The sequence below is a fragment of the Arvicanthis niloticus genome, chromosome 4, assembly GCF_011762505.2.
Source record: "Arvicanthis niloticus isolate mArvNil1 chromosome 4, mArvNil1.pat.X, whole genome shotgun sequence".
NCBI lineage: Eukaryota > Metazoa > Chordata > Mammalia > Rodentia > Muridae > Arvicanthis > Arvicanthis niloticus.
Window position 1 is genome coordinate 82,069,427 of NC_047661.1, and position 12,935 is coordinate 82,082,361.

Below are 12,935 nucleotides of genomic sequence, written 5' to 3' on the forward strand. Positions count from 1 at the left end.
CAGTAGGTTTTCCAACACAATATAGGCCAGATTAGACCAGGTTAAAAGAAGATAAAGGTAGGTTTGTCAGATGCTGCTTCCAGGAGGGTTCACTGGTCCCGAAGAATGGGGACATGAAAATCAAGCACACAGCTACAGCAAGGAAGTTTTATAGCTTAGTTGAGAGGTGATGCTGTGTCAGCAAGGATCTGGGATTGTGCCCATATATGGTCAAAAGCTGAACCCCTGGTTGCCTGAAAGAAATGCAGAGAGGTTGAGGGAAGGAGAGCAGGTGTGGTTTCCCAGCTTGTGCAGGGGTGAGCAAGGGTTCCAACCAAATAATATTCTTCTGTTCTCTTCTGTTCTCTCTCTCTCTCTCTCTCTCTCTCTCTCTCTCTCTCTCTCTCTCTCTCTCTCTCTCTCTGTTTTTGAGATAGTCTTATTCTGTAGAAGCCGAGACTGTCCTGGAACTTAATATGTAGCCCAGGCTATGTGCTTGGGCCTAGTGTAACTGGCATGCCTGAGCCTTTCTAGATTTGTGCCATGGTCTTTTGTTACAGATTCCACCCCGCATAGACACATGCATCTTTTGAGATATGGTATTGTTCTGTGACTCAGTTCTAGCCTTGAACTCATATTCCTCTTGCCTCAGGAGCTTAGATTTATGCCTCTAGGTTTGGAAGTACTTATATCTATGTTAAATATGAATTGATAAAGGAATTGGGGCATGCCCAGAATAAGGCGAGGTGACCATATAAGGCTTCAAGGCTCCTGTAATTCTAGATATCACGTTTTTATCTGCATGAATTATGTCAATAGAACACAGTGACACTATTCTGTTTTACATTTCCCTTTGCTGTGATATTTCTGAATATGTCCTTCTAGACCTAATTCTACTTTTAGTCCAGTTCCACATGATCTTGCTTCTAGTACAAGAGCCCAAGGCTGTTCTTGGATAAGAATTCCTTAGCTCAGTGTGTGGCCAGGGAATGGAGAAAATATCTGTACTTAAGAAATCAGCAACTAGCCGGGCGGTGGTGGCACACGCCTTTAATCCCAGCACTTGGGAGGCAGAGGCAGGCGGATTTCTGAGTTCGAGGCCAGCCTGGTCTACAGAGTGAGTTCCAGGACAGCCAGGGCTACACAGAGAAACCCTGTCTCTAAAAAAAAAAAAACAAAAAAAAAAAAATCAGCAACTAAAACAAAACTGCTATTTTCAAATGTTTACATTCTATATGTCTCTTGAGTTTAAATAATTGTGTGTGTGTGTGTGAGAGAGAGAGAGAGAGAGAGAGAGAGAGAGAGAGAGAGAGAGAAAGAGAGACAGAGACAGAGAGAGAGAGAGAGACACACACACACACAGAGACAGAGATGGGGAGAGTCTCCTGTACCCTTAGGCTGGCTTGAAATTGGTTATGCAGCCTTGAACTCTGAGCCTGTCTCTGGAGTGCTGGGATTATAAGCATTCACCAATTTCTAATGCTTTCTCTGCTATCCAAAGAATAGCTGTCCAGTGCAAGTCATTCAAGCCTTTCAAACTTGTCTAGGCCAGGCACTGTCAGGAACCATGGATGCAAAATCAGTGTCAGCAGTCCAGTCCTGAAGTCACTAGCTGGTGTAAACTAATACTAGAGTGAGCTACAAGTGTGATGCAAGTGTCTGTGCTTAGGAAAGTACAGGAAGACCTCAGAGAGGAGGGCACTGAGGAGGCATGGATGACTGGGCCAACAGCAAGAGGTGGAAAGGAAACATTCCAACACAAAGAGAATACTACTTCCTCTTATAATTCAAGATGATTTTCTCATAGCTGGAGATTATCTGTTCTAATACTGTGCATCTGTCCTTTGTTGCACTAACACATTTATATTTGTTTTGTGATTATTTAATGATGTTAAGAGAGTTCCCTGAGAATAGGATCATATCCATTTTTCTTTTTCCTTTCTGTCTTCATCTTTGTGTGAACCTAGGAGCATGAAGCTACATCACCAACCCTTCTTTTCTTGTTTTTATAAAGAATCACAGTCAATTTATTAAGAAAGATATGTTTCCATTAGGGGAAGCTGAGTGGAGCAAAGAGAGTAGTTAACAATTCAAGCACTCTCTTATTTTTAATTTAGTTTTTCAGAAAGGTTCTCTCTTCATAGCCCTGGCTATTCTGAAATGCATTATGTAGGCTCCACCTGCCACTGCCTGCTGAGTTTGAGAGTAAAGAGGTATATTACTATGCTGGGCTCCTTGTCTGTCTGTCTGTCTGTCTGTCTTTTTATTTTGAGGCAAGTTCTCACTAAGTTGTCCATACTTATCTCACACTTTCCCATACTTCTACCTCAGCCTTCCAAGTAGCTAGGATTACAAGCATAAGCCACAGAGCCTAGCATCCAGTTTTCTTTATTAAGGTAAACATCCCCAAAGTTGAATAAAGTGTAAAGAAGTGTACTATTTTTCTTTTTCCACTGAAGGTTCGATAATTTTCATCGATATTAATTATGGTAGATAAATAGGAAAACGAAGTTTATTTGATGCATAGGATCTGGGAGCTACATAGAAAAAGATAGTTGATGCTGGCATACTATCTTTATTGCTCCTCCTATGTAAATATTACATACTATCTAACAATACACAAAGGAAGAGTGCACTGGGCCATCAGGGAGGGAATGGTGGCAACATATACCACGAATAAACAAGAGAACTAAATAGTAGAAATCAAAGGTTATGTCTTAGGGCAGACTTGATAGATCAGGTCTGTGATCCCAGCACTTGAGTAGCTGAGGCAGGAGGTTTATGACACACTCTGCACAAGTATGGGCTACTCTTAGAGACTCTCAAAAAAGGACCAAAAAAAAAATGGAAGGGAAGAAGGAAGAGCGTGAGGAGGGAAAGGGCTGTGTGTTACTACACAGGTGAAGATTCCCAAATCCAAGGCCTTGGAATCTCTGTCCAGACCAAGTGTCAATCTTCAATCTCTTTGTCCTCTGGAAAGATCTTTCTTGGATTGAAAAAGGGAAGCTAAGAAGAGAAAAGTGAACTGGGAAGGATAGGATACCCCTTTAATCTTAGATGTGGGAGACAAAGCCGGGTAGATCTTTGTGGTTTTTAAACCAGCATAGTCTACATGGGAAGTTCTGGGTTCAACAAGGCCACACTTTCTAATAGTGCAACTCCCCGGGAGTTTATGGCAGAACCACTTTCTTGCAAACTACCACATTCCAGTCCCTGGCTCCCAAAGGCTTGCAGCCATATGATAATGCAGAAATGCATTCAGTCCAATTTCAAAAGCCCCCGTAGTCGGTGAGGAGTAGTAGTACATGAAAGTAGGTGGATTTTTGTGAGTTGAAGGTCAGCTTTGTCTACAAAGTGAGTTCCAGGACAGCTAGGGCTGTTCCACAGAGAAAAACCCTGTTTCAAAAAAACAAAAGTCCCCATAGTCTCTAACAATCTCAAATTTGTTTAAAAGTCCAAAGTTCTCTTCTGAAATTCGTGCAATCTCTTAACTGTAATCCCCAAAGCAAGACTGAGAACCAGCTTACAAACTCCGAACTTCATCTCCATGTCTGATGTCAGAGCTCTTTCAGCTTTGTTGACTGCAACACACTCTCTCAGCAGGTAGCCCATGGTTCTGACATTCCCAACTTTGGGGTCTCCAATACACACACAGAGACTGGGGGACAACATTCATATTTGTTGCTTATTTTATTACTGTACATGTAATTTTCCCCCTTAGAGCCCTACCTATGTTTACAGAGGTCTGCAATTTCTCTGAATAGCCAACTCAAATTATGCATAAGAAGTACATTTGGCAGGTTGTGGTGGCACACCCCTTTAATCCTAGGACTGGAGAAGCAGAGGAAGGGGAATCTCCTGAATTCTAGGCCAACTAGATCTACACAGCAAGTTCTGGGTGAGCCAGGACCATACAGTGAGTCCCAGTCTCCCTGACGAGGAAAGCACATTTGGGTGAGAACGTTCTACTCTCCCACAAAAGCTGGAAGTAGATGGGAGTGTTCTGGGGCGGGGGGGGGGGGGGGGGGTTGTTAGCTTTTACCCAAAATGGTTAAGAGGGCCACTGAAGTTGGGCATGTAGTCCACACTTTTTAATCCCAGCAGGTAGAAGCAGGCAGATTTCTGTGAGTTCTGGGACATCATGCACTACTTATTGAGTTTCAGGACAACCAAGGTTACGTAGACCCTGTCTCAAAAAACAAACGAAAATAAAAAACCAACAAGAAACTCAGTGAGCCTGCAGTAATAGTCAGATTTAAGCATCACACTCCTCTACTTCAGTCGGAGGAATCATCCTTTTACCCTGATTTCAGCCTTTTAAATATTATTCAGACTGACACACTACAAATATCTTCTGGTAACTGAAAAAGACAGTTAAAGTGGTTTGGGGAATTTTATTGATTATACAACCTCGCTTATTTTTTTGTCGCAAGCAATGTAGTTTCTGGAAGACAAAAGGTCTCAGGATTTACAAATTACTTTGTTAAAAAACTTTTCTCTAAACCAATACAATCTATTCTAATGTAGGAAACAGGAGAAAGACTGTCCCGTGACTAAAGAGAAACTGCGGTTTGAGGACTCCCGGATTATTGCTGAGGAAAGTGAACTCTTTTTTTCACGACATTCCCGGATCTGCCCTCAGAATTGTTCCTACTTAAGGTTTACTCAAGCCTCGTTGGCGAAAGCATTCAGGCTCGCGAAGACCGGAGACGCCTAAAATTACTCTCCGCTCCGCCCCTAGCGTCGCAGCAGAGTCAGTAAACGCCGAGATTGCTTCTGGCAATCCTCAGGGGCGAGAGTATAAAAAACCACAGTCACCATCTTGCGTGTGGATAAACGCAGGTCACTGGTTGGCGTCACGCAGCCCTTGCGCGCAAGCGTACTAAAAGCACGCCGCCCCCCCCCCAACACCAACACCTTCCCGTGCACGCGCTCGGAGCCTGCAACTCTCGCGAGAGAAGCGAGATTTATTCCTACGTACCGGGCCGTGCTGCTTATGGCGGCGCTGGAGAGGGGGCGCTGAGCTGTTGGGGTGAGTACGACCTCAGTGTTAAATTGGGGGTAGCAACAAGCCAGGCTAAAGACAGGTGAGGAGACTCAGATTAACGGGAGGGACTTTTGAGTGTCAGAGTGGGCACTCCTAGAATTCCGGATGGAGGAGAGCTCCTTGTGAGTTCCTATTGCAGGCTTCCTTTTTCGCCCCGGATTCGACCGTCTCGGCCTCAGGGCAGGCCGCGGAGCCTTAGTGAGGAGTTGAGGCCAGGTGGTGCGTTTAGTGGTGGTGTTGGTGTTGGTGTTGGTGACTGAAGTTGGGGGAGGGAGCGAAAATGGAGGTTCCGACCGCAGCCAAGATGGAGGCAGAGGGTGCGGGGCCCGGGCGCGAAGGCTGCCGGGAGCTGTAGTATGTCATCTCCCCCCTCTGCTGCTTGGCGGGGGGAAAGGGAACTACAAGTCCCGGCGGGAGGGGTGAGGGGGTAGTGGCGCGGTCCTTTGTGTGCAGCTGGAAGAGGCCGGGGAGAAGGGCCTATTCTTTTTTCGGGACCTTGTTTTCTTGGCCGTCACTGGCTTTGGGGATACGACTACGACTACCAGAGCGCAGTGCGGCAGTGGCGCCTTCTTTGTGTGTGGGTCGAGACCCTGTTCCATCTAGGGAAAGTGCTTAGGGACACCTCTGTTTCCTTAGCCGTGTATCTGGCCCTAGCGCGGCGGCATTGACACCTTTACTCACAGTCACTTACGGCTGGGTCTCCACACCTAACTGCCCCATGACATTTGAAAAGGGAGTCGGGCCCCATTCTAGGCACGCATCTCCCACCTTTCTGCCTGGGGTAAATGGCATGCGTTAGGAGAGTTCTTACGTGGTGCAAGCTCTGGCCTACATTGTGCAATGAATGGCTTGGCTTTGTCATGTATCCAGTGTTAGAGCCCCAGTCGGAGAGCAGATGGGATTATTTTACCATCTAATCTTTCAACAATACGAAATCTTAGTGGTACGGTTCTTTTGCTTTAAAGAGTTAACCTTAGAAACACCTTTGTGGCTGGTCTCCAACTTGACTCACAGGTGAGCTGGGAGTACTCCTTAACACTTCCACTGCAGAACACAATCTGAAATTATTAAGCCACTTAGTTTCCTTGTTCTGCAACTAAAATGAGCAGGATAGTGCTGTTTAGGCAGTTGAGGGGGGCAGGCAGAAAGGAACTAAGAATGCTTAAAGGTCATAGTTGAGTTTGGACAGTTACATTATGTTAAATTGCTGTGAACTTGTAGTTCACAAAACTACCAGGTTTGTTTTTCTTCTTTTATTGGTTATGGCCTTAAACTAGGTTAGCCTTGAACTGGCTGTACAGCCTCCACCTCGACTGCTTGCTTGCTCTAACCTACTTTTTAAAAAAAGTAAGTTCCAAATTATAAGTCATTAATTCAAGCTACCAAAATGCTCAGTCTGCCTTCCCTCACCCCTCCTTCCTTTTACTTTTTTGAGATAGGGTCTTACTGGGTAGCCTTGTCTGGCCTTCGAACTGACTCTGGACCAGGCTGGCCTTGAAGTTACCGAGATCTGCTTGACCTCGCCTCCCAAGTGCAGGATTAAAGGCGTGTACTACCATCATGCCTGTTGATCATCTTCATTTTTAGGTACTAGAAGGCAAACTCATTACTAAATTGACAGGCAATATAATTATTAATGTGGATAAGAAGCAGATTGTGTACATAAGCAGCCAAACAGCCATAAGTATATAAGTTATAAAATTTAGGCAGTAGGTGCCCATGCCTTCTTTAGTCCCATCACTGCAAACCTAGCACTCCCGAGGAAAAGGCAGATTGATCAAGAGTTCAAGGCCAACTTGATCTGCAGAGCTAGACTACCAGGGCCACATTGAGAAACTTTGTATCAAAAAACAAAACCTTGGGTCCAATATTTATCTTTGTTTCTTTTTATTCTTAGACCTGAAATTGAAAGAGATGCTAGTAGTTTGATTTTGCAGCTGCTCTGGATGTTTACCATCATGATGAGTATTTATAGCAGCTGAGTTGAAAAGCAAAGTATTTGAAGCACAGAAGATAGGTTTTCTTTTTTCATAAAAATAAGTTCTGACTTAAGTGTAACCTTTAAAGGAATGATTGGAAATTGTGGTAAATTTCCAGCAAGTGAAAAATGTGAGCTGCTTTCTTTTTCCTTCACGCCCTCCCTTCGAGTAGCTCCTCAGTCATTCCATTTTTTATGTAGTATAAACCTTAGTTTTGACCTTTTTTGAAGTATATAGTTTAGTGGCATTAACTACATCCCTATGAGGGCTATACTTTTTTCAACAAGTTAGGTGATACATGGAAGTTCCTTTTAGATGAGTTTTTGAGTAGTAAAATATTAAGACTATGTTACAAAATCAAGTTGAAATGTTGACATTTTGTAAGACACAAAGAATTGTTGTATCTTTTGAAGCTTTTCTGAAAACAAAGGGAGAACCATTTTGAGAGCTTTTGCCCAAACTTTGTTTGAGCAGTTGGGAGGCTTAGAGTTGGAAGCCATCCTAGGCTACATAGGGAGACCTTGTTTCACAACACAAAACAAATTCAGGATTTTATACAGTGGTTACAACTATAAAAATTTAGTTAGTGGCAATAATTTATGTGGTGAAACTGCTGTGACTTGTGGTGTTTTTTGGGTTTTGAGGATAGATATATAAAGACAGATTATATAATATATATTTGTTTTTCAAGACAGGGTTTTTCTCTGTAGCCCTGGTTGTCCTGGAACTAGCTCTGTAGACCAGACTGGCCTTACTAACCTCAGAGATCCTCCTGCCTGCACCACTACTGCCTGGCATAACTTCTGTTTTGTTTTTCTTCTTGAATCCCATCATTCCAAGACAGAAGGTCTCACTGTAGACAAGTCTGGCCTCAATTCAGAGATCCACCTGTCTCTGTCTCCTGGGTGCTGGTCTTAAAGGTGTGTGCCACCACTATGATGGCACTTGTTTTTAAGTCCCTTTTACCCAAGCAGGATTTAGAAATTATCTTGCATTAGATGTTTTTCAATTGAATGTGGTAATACATAATTAAATACAAAACTTTAGAAATATTTAATGTCTTTTAATGCTAAGGTACAGCATTAATATAAAGTTGAAAATAAAGGTCTCTGCTCTTTCCCAGCATTGCACTGGTAAACTACCATTGGTTTAAAGCTACAGAAAATATATTGTATTTTTGTTTCTCCAACTTGGTAACTACGAGCTCCAGTGAGCAAGCAAGTCTTTAGTTGCTATTACCTCCTTTTATTAGTTGAAACCTTTGCCCAGTAAACTTACTGTTGCTTTAAAAGACATGCTTTTCCTTCTCAGTTGATGGCTTATTCTGCAGTGCTTTAGCCACTAAAGTAGGTGTGGCTACTAAACATTTAAAATGTAACTTGAGAACTGGGCCTGATGGTTCTTGTCTTTAATCCCAGCAGCTGGGAGACAGAGGCAGGTAGATCTCTGAGTTTGAGGTCAGCCTGGTCTACAGAAGGAGTTGTAGGACTATACAGAGAAACCCTGCCCAAGTTGTGGGAGTGGGGAATAAGTTGAACTGAAATATATTGTAACTATAAAAACACTAATTTCAAGGAGTGTCAGAACCTTGATTTATTTGGTCAGTTACATGTGTACATTTTCAGTAATTAAATTTGTTAAGTTTGTTTTGACAGTGTGATTTCTAGACACCTACCCCCTTGGTTTTTTTGAGACAGGGCTTTTCTGTATTGTCTTGGCTGTCCTGGAACTCTCACTGTAGACCAAGCTGCCCTCGAACTCATAGAAATCTGCCTGTCTTTGCTTCCTGAATGCTGAGATTAAAGGCATGTACCACCATGACCAGCAGGAAAGTTTAAACTAGAAATGTAGGTATACAAGTGTATGTGCTGGAGATAGAGCTTAGGAGTTTGACCGGTGTACTCAAAGTTCTGGGTTCAGTCCCCAGCCCAGCATAAAACTGAATATAGAGGCAAGCCCAGCAATCCCAACTCCAGCAGGGACAGTGTTAAAAGTTCAAGGTCATGTTGGACTACACAGTGTCTCAAAAAAATAAGACCTAGCATAGAATAGGTTTTTGTTGGAAAATAATTTCTTTAGCTTCCCACCCTAACTGTTGTGTTTAATAGCAGTTCCATGCTAGATACATAATTTTAAATGTCCCTAGTATCCAAGTCTCTAACAGGCCAGTCCAGTTGTTACTACTAAATATATATAAAAGGATAATTGCAGCAGGTTTTTTTAGTTCCCCTTAATAGATTATGACTTGTATTTTTATTTTATTTATTTATTTTGTTTAGTTTTTCAAAACAGGGTTTCTGTCCTGGAACTTGAGCTGTAGACAAGGCTGACCATGAACTCAGATCTGTCAACCTGACAAATTTACATTGTTAGTTATCTAAAGTTTGGGGGGGGGGGGTGGGTTGGTTGGTTTGATGGTTTGACGAGGTTTCTCTGCGTAGCCTTGGCTGTCCTTGAACTCTAGGTCAGGCTGGCCTCATTTGTCAGCCTATGTCTCCCAAGCGCTAAGATAAAGGAGTTCACCACCACAACCCAGCCTTATCTAAAGTTTATTATTAATCTTAGTTTCAGAAGAGGTGTAACTCAGTAGATCATTTGCCTAGCATGAATGAGATAGAGGGTTCAGCCCTCACCACCACAAAACACACAAAGGACGAAAACAGAAATGGTCAAAGCAAACATAGTTTGTGTCTATCACTTGTGCATATGGTGTATTTGAACTTAAGAACAGCTAATGCATCACAAATTTGAACTTCGAAGGCAAGAATTTTATTCATAATCACACATATTTCCTATTGGTGTTCAATGAAATTCTGGTAGTGGAGATTCTGACCAATTTGTTTGGGTCTTTGTTTTTCCTCTAAAAGGAAAGTGGTTTTTGCTTTATCTCATAAAATAACATAGTGGTTGATAATTAGGGATACTCTTTCTGTGGAACAGTGGGAGAAACAGTTGAGACTCTTGAATTGTTCTCTATTTAAAAAAAAAAATTGTGTATACAGCATTCTACCTGCTGTATGCCTGCATGTACCAGACCTCATTATAGATAGTTATGAACCACCATATGACTGCTTGGAATTGAACTCAGGACCTCTGGAAAAGCAGTCAGTGCTCTTAACCTCTGAGCTATCTCTCCAGCCCAATTGTTCTCTACTTTTAAAGTGTCTGGCTTTAGAAGGAATAAAAGGAGATGCATTTGTTTTTAGGAAGTTAGAGTCAACACCACTTAAATGTTATTGGAGTAGCTAGCCAATTTCATATAAATGCTTGACCAGTACCTACAAGTTTTTCAGACTTGATTTGGTTGAAAACTTTCAGTTACCTATAAAATCTCACAAATAAGATACTAATTCCTCGACTCAATTGTGCTTAATATATATTGCTAGGCCTCATTAGTATTCAAGATTGGCTTTATAATACTCTCGGATTGTAGATTGTAGGAGTCTTTGTTTACTTATTAGACAGTTATCAACATGATGTGTCAGCCCAGTTCAAATTTAAAGACGTTGGTTTTTTTTTTCCTTTCTTTCTTTCTTTCTTTTTTTTTTTTAAATAGACAATTTTTCTGTGTATCCCTGGCTGTCCTGGAATTTGTAGACCAGGCCGGCCTTGAACTCACAGAGAAACCCTTGCCTCTTTTTCCTGAGTGTTAAGATTAATGATGTGTACCACCAAACCCATCATTTTTAGCACTTTATTTTACATTACTTTATTATTTTATTTTGTTGGAGGTGGTTTGAGACAGGGGTTTCTAGCCCCGAGTGTCCTGGAACTTGCTTTGTAGACCATGCTGGCCTTGAGCTCACAGAGATCTGCCTGTCTCTGCCTCTCCAGTACTAGGAACAAAGACATGCTTCATCCAGCCCAGCCTTTGTTTTTTGAAACATGGTTACTCTATGTAGTTCTGGAATTGTGGGCATGTCCGACCACATCTAGGTCACCTTATAGTCATTCTTGTTTTCCTAATTATTGTGTATTTGATTATGAGTGCCAAGGTGCAGGGGTCAAGGTATGGAAGTCAGAAGACAACTTTGGATTTTTTTCCTGTCTACAGGGTCCCAAGAATTGAACTCAGGTTTTCAGGCTTGTGCACCAAAAAAATACCTTTTATTCAATAAGCCATCGTACCAGCTTGGCACCATTCTTGTTTGTGATGTTTTTCAAATGAAAATATTTATCTGTCAGCTTCTTTACCATTTTTCTTTTCATACAAAACAGTTGCCAAATGTAATGTGCATCTGTAGTACTAGCACCTTGGGGGGTGAGATTGTGGGAAAATTCTGTGTGCGGCCAAGAATTCAAGACCAGCCTGGGCAACATGGGAAAAACCTCATCTAGAATAATACATTGTTTTTACATTTATTTTCTTTGTACTTGAATTTATCAGTGTGCAAGTACACAGTTGTGTAGATGTCAGAGGATAGCTTGCCAAGTTGTCTCTCTTCCACCACATGGGTCCTGGGAATCTTGGTGGGAAAGTCTACATGCTGAACCATCTCAATGGCTTTTAACATTTTTTTTTATTGCATTTTATTTTGTGTGTGTATATGTGTGGGCACACAAATGTGCCATAGTGCTTGTACCCTAGTAGTCTGTCAGAAGACAGATTGCAGGAGCTCCTCTCTTATAATCTGGTTCCACTGCAGCAGTCCCAGTATCTTTCTTCCTACTGTTACTGACCTTCTCTTCTATCCAGGCTGACCTAGTCAGTTCCTCTGAAATCCACCACACTTGTTATGGTCCATCCATGCCAGAGATCTTGACTTGGGAAAAAAAAAATCCATGAGAGCCCATGCTTTTAATTCCAGCACTCAGGAGGCAGAGGCAGGTCGATCCCTGAGTTTGAGGCCAGCATGGTCTACAGAATTCCAAGACAGCTGGGACTACAAAGAGATACCCTGTCTTGCTCGAACTCACACACCAAAAAACCAAAACAAACAAACAAAAAAAACTGCCATGAGGGCCAACAAGATGGCACAGTGGGTAAAGGAATTGAGTTCAGTTGGCATCCATCCGTGCATTCATGCCACATATCTAACATTCACAATAAGATTTTAAAGGAGAAATCATATAATGCTACAACGTTCCTATTTTTAAAGAACTTAGAATTGAAAAGTTTGTAGTCGTTCAGGCTTGTCTTAGGTGATCTTTATGCACAGGATACTTAGTTGTTTACTCTTAGTTTTCCAGGTTCTGTTCAGATCCTCTTTGTTGTCCGTGTTTGCTGTATTGCTTTGCTGCTAGTACAGTGGTGAAAGGAGTGTGCCTATTGGTGTAATGTGTTAGCTGGGTGGTTAGCCTAGCAGCTGAATTTTGTGTTCTGTGTTCTACTTTTCTCCAGTGTAGCTTTCTGATCTAGATTGCAAACTCCAATGGGGAGTTACTTTGTTTTCCATAAAGTCAAACACACTGTTAGATGTCTGTAAGATGCTTGTGCTAGCTGGATATTATAACTTTGCAGGTGATGAGATTAGCAGGACTTTGGGATAATTTGGGGTCTTTGCTGAGGATGTAGGCCATCCTCATTTGAGCATTCAAGAGTGAATACTTTGAAGTAGCTGCATCACTGGGCAGTGATTCTAAGCTTCCCACCCTCTGACCCTGGTTCTCTAATAGCTAACTTTGTCTTTGTTTCTACCTCCAGTATGAAGTGTAACGGAACAGACTTTACCACCTGAAACTGCTGCTTCAAGTTCAGATCAGGCAAGGAACAGACCCGCAACAACCAACAACACCAAAGAAGAGTACACAAGTTGAAGACACAACACTTGATCTGAAACAAGAAGTTTGTGCCTACTCAACAGCTTTGAAAGAGCACTTCCCAACGCTGCTAGTAGTCTTTGTTTTCTTCAGTGCTGTACTGTGAGATTGCCCGGTGCAGCAGCAGTTGTATTCTTTATTAGCTTGGTAGATCATTTCCTCTCGCTCTC

The 12,935-nt window shown here is 42.1% G+C and overlaps 1 long non-coding RNA gene across 1 annotated transcript; it reads left to right on the forward strand.

Annotated features, from left to right (window-relative positions):
• The first annotated feature begins 4,872 nt into the window (after nucleotides 1-4,872).
• LOC143442081 (uncharacterized) lies at nucleotides 4,873-12,892 on the forward strand. The gene is made up of 2 exons (XR_013109992.1): nucleotides 4,873-5,011; nucleotides 12,650-12,892. It is a non-coding gene; the product is annotated as an uncharacterized LOC143442081 (long non-coding RNA).
• Nucleotides 12,893-12,935: the final 43 nt, after the last annotated feature.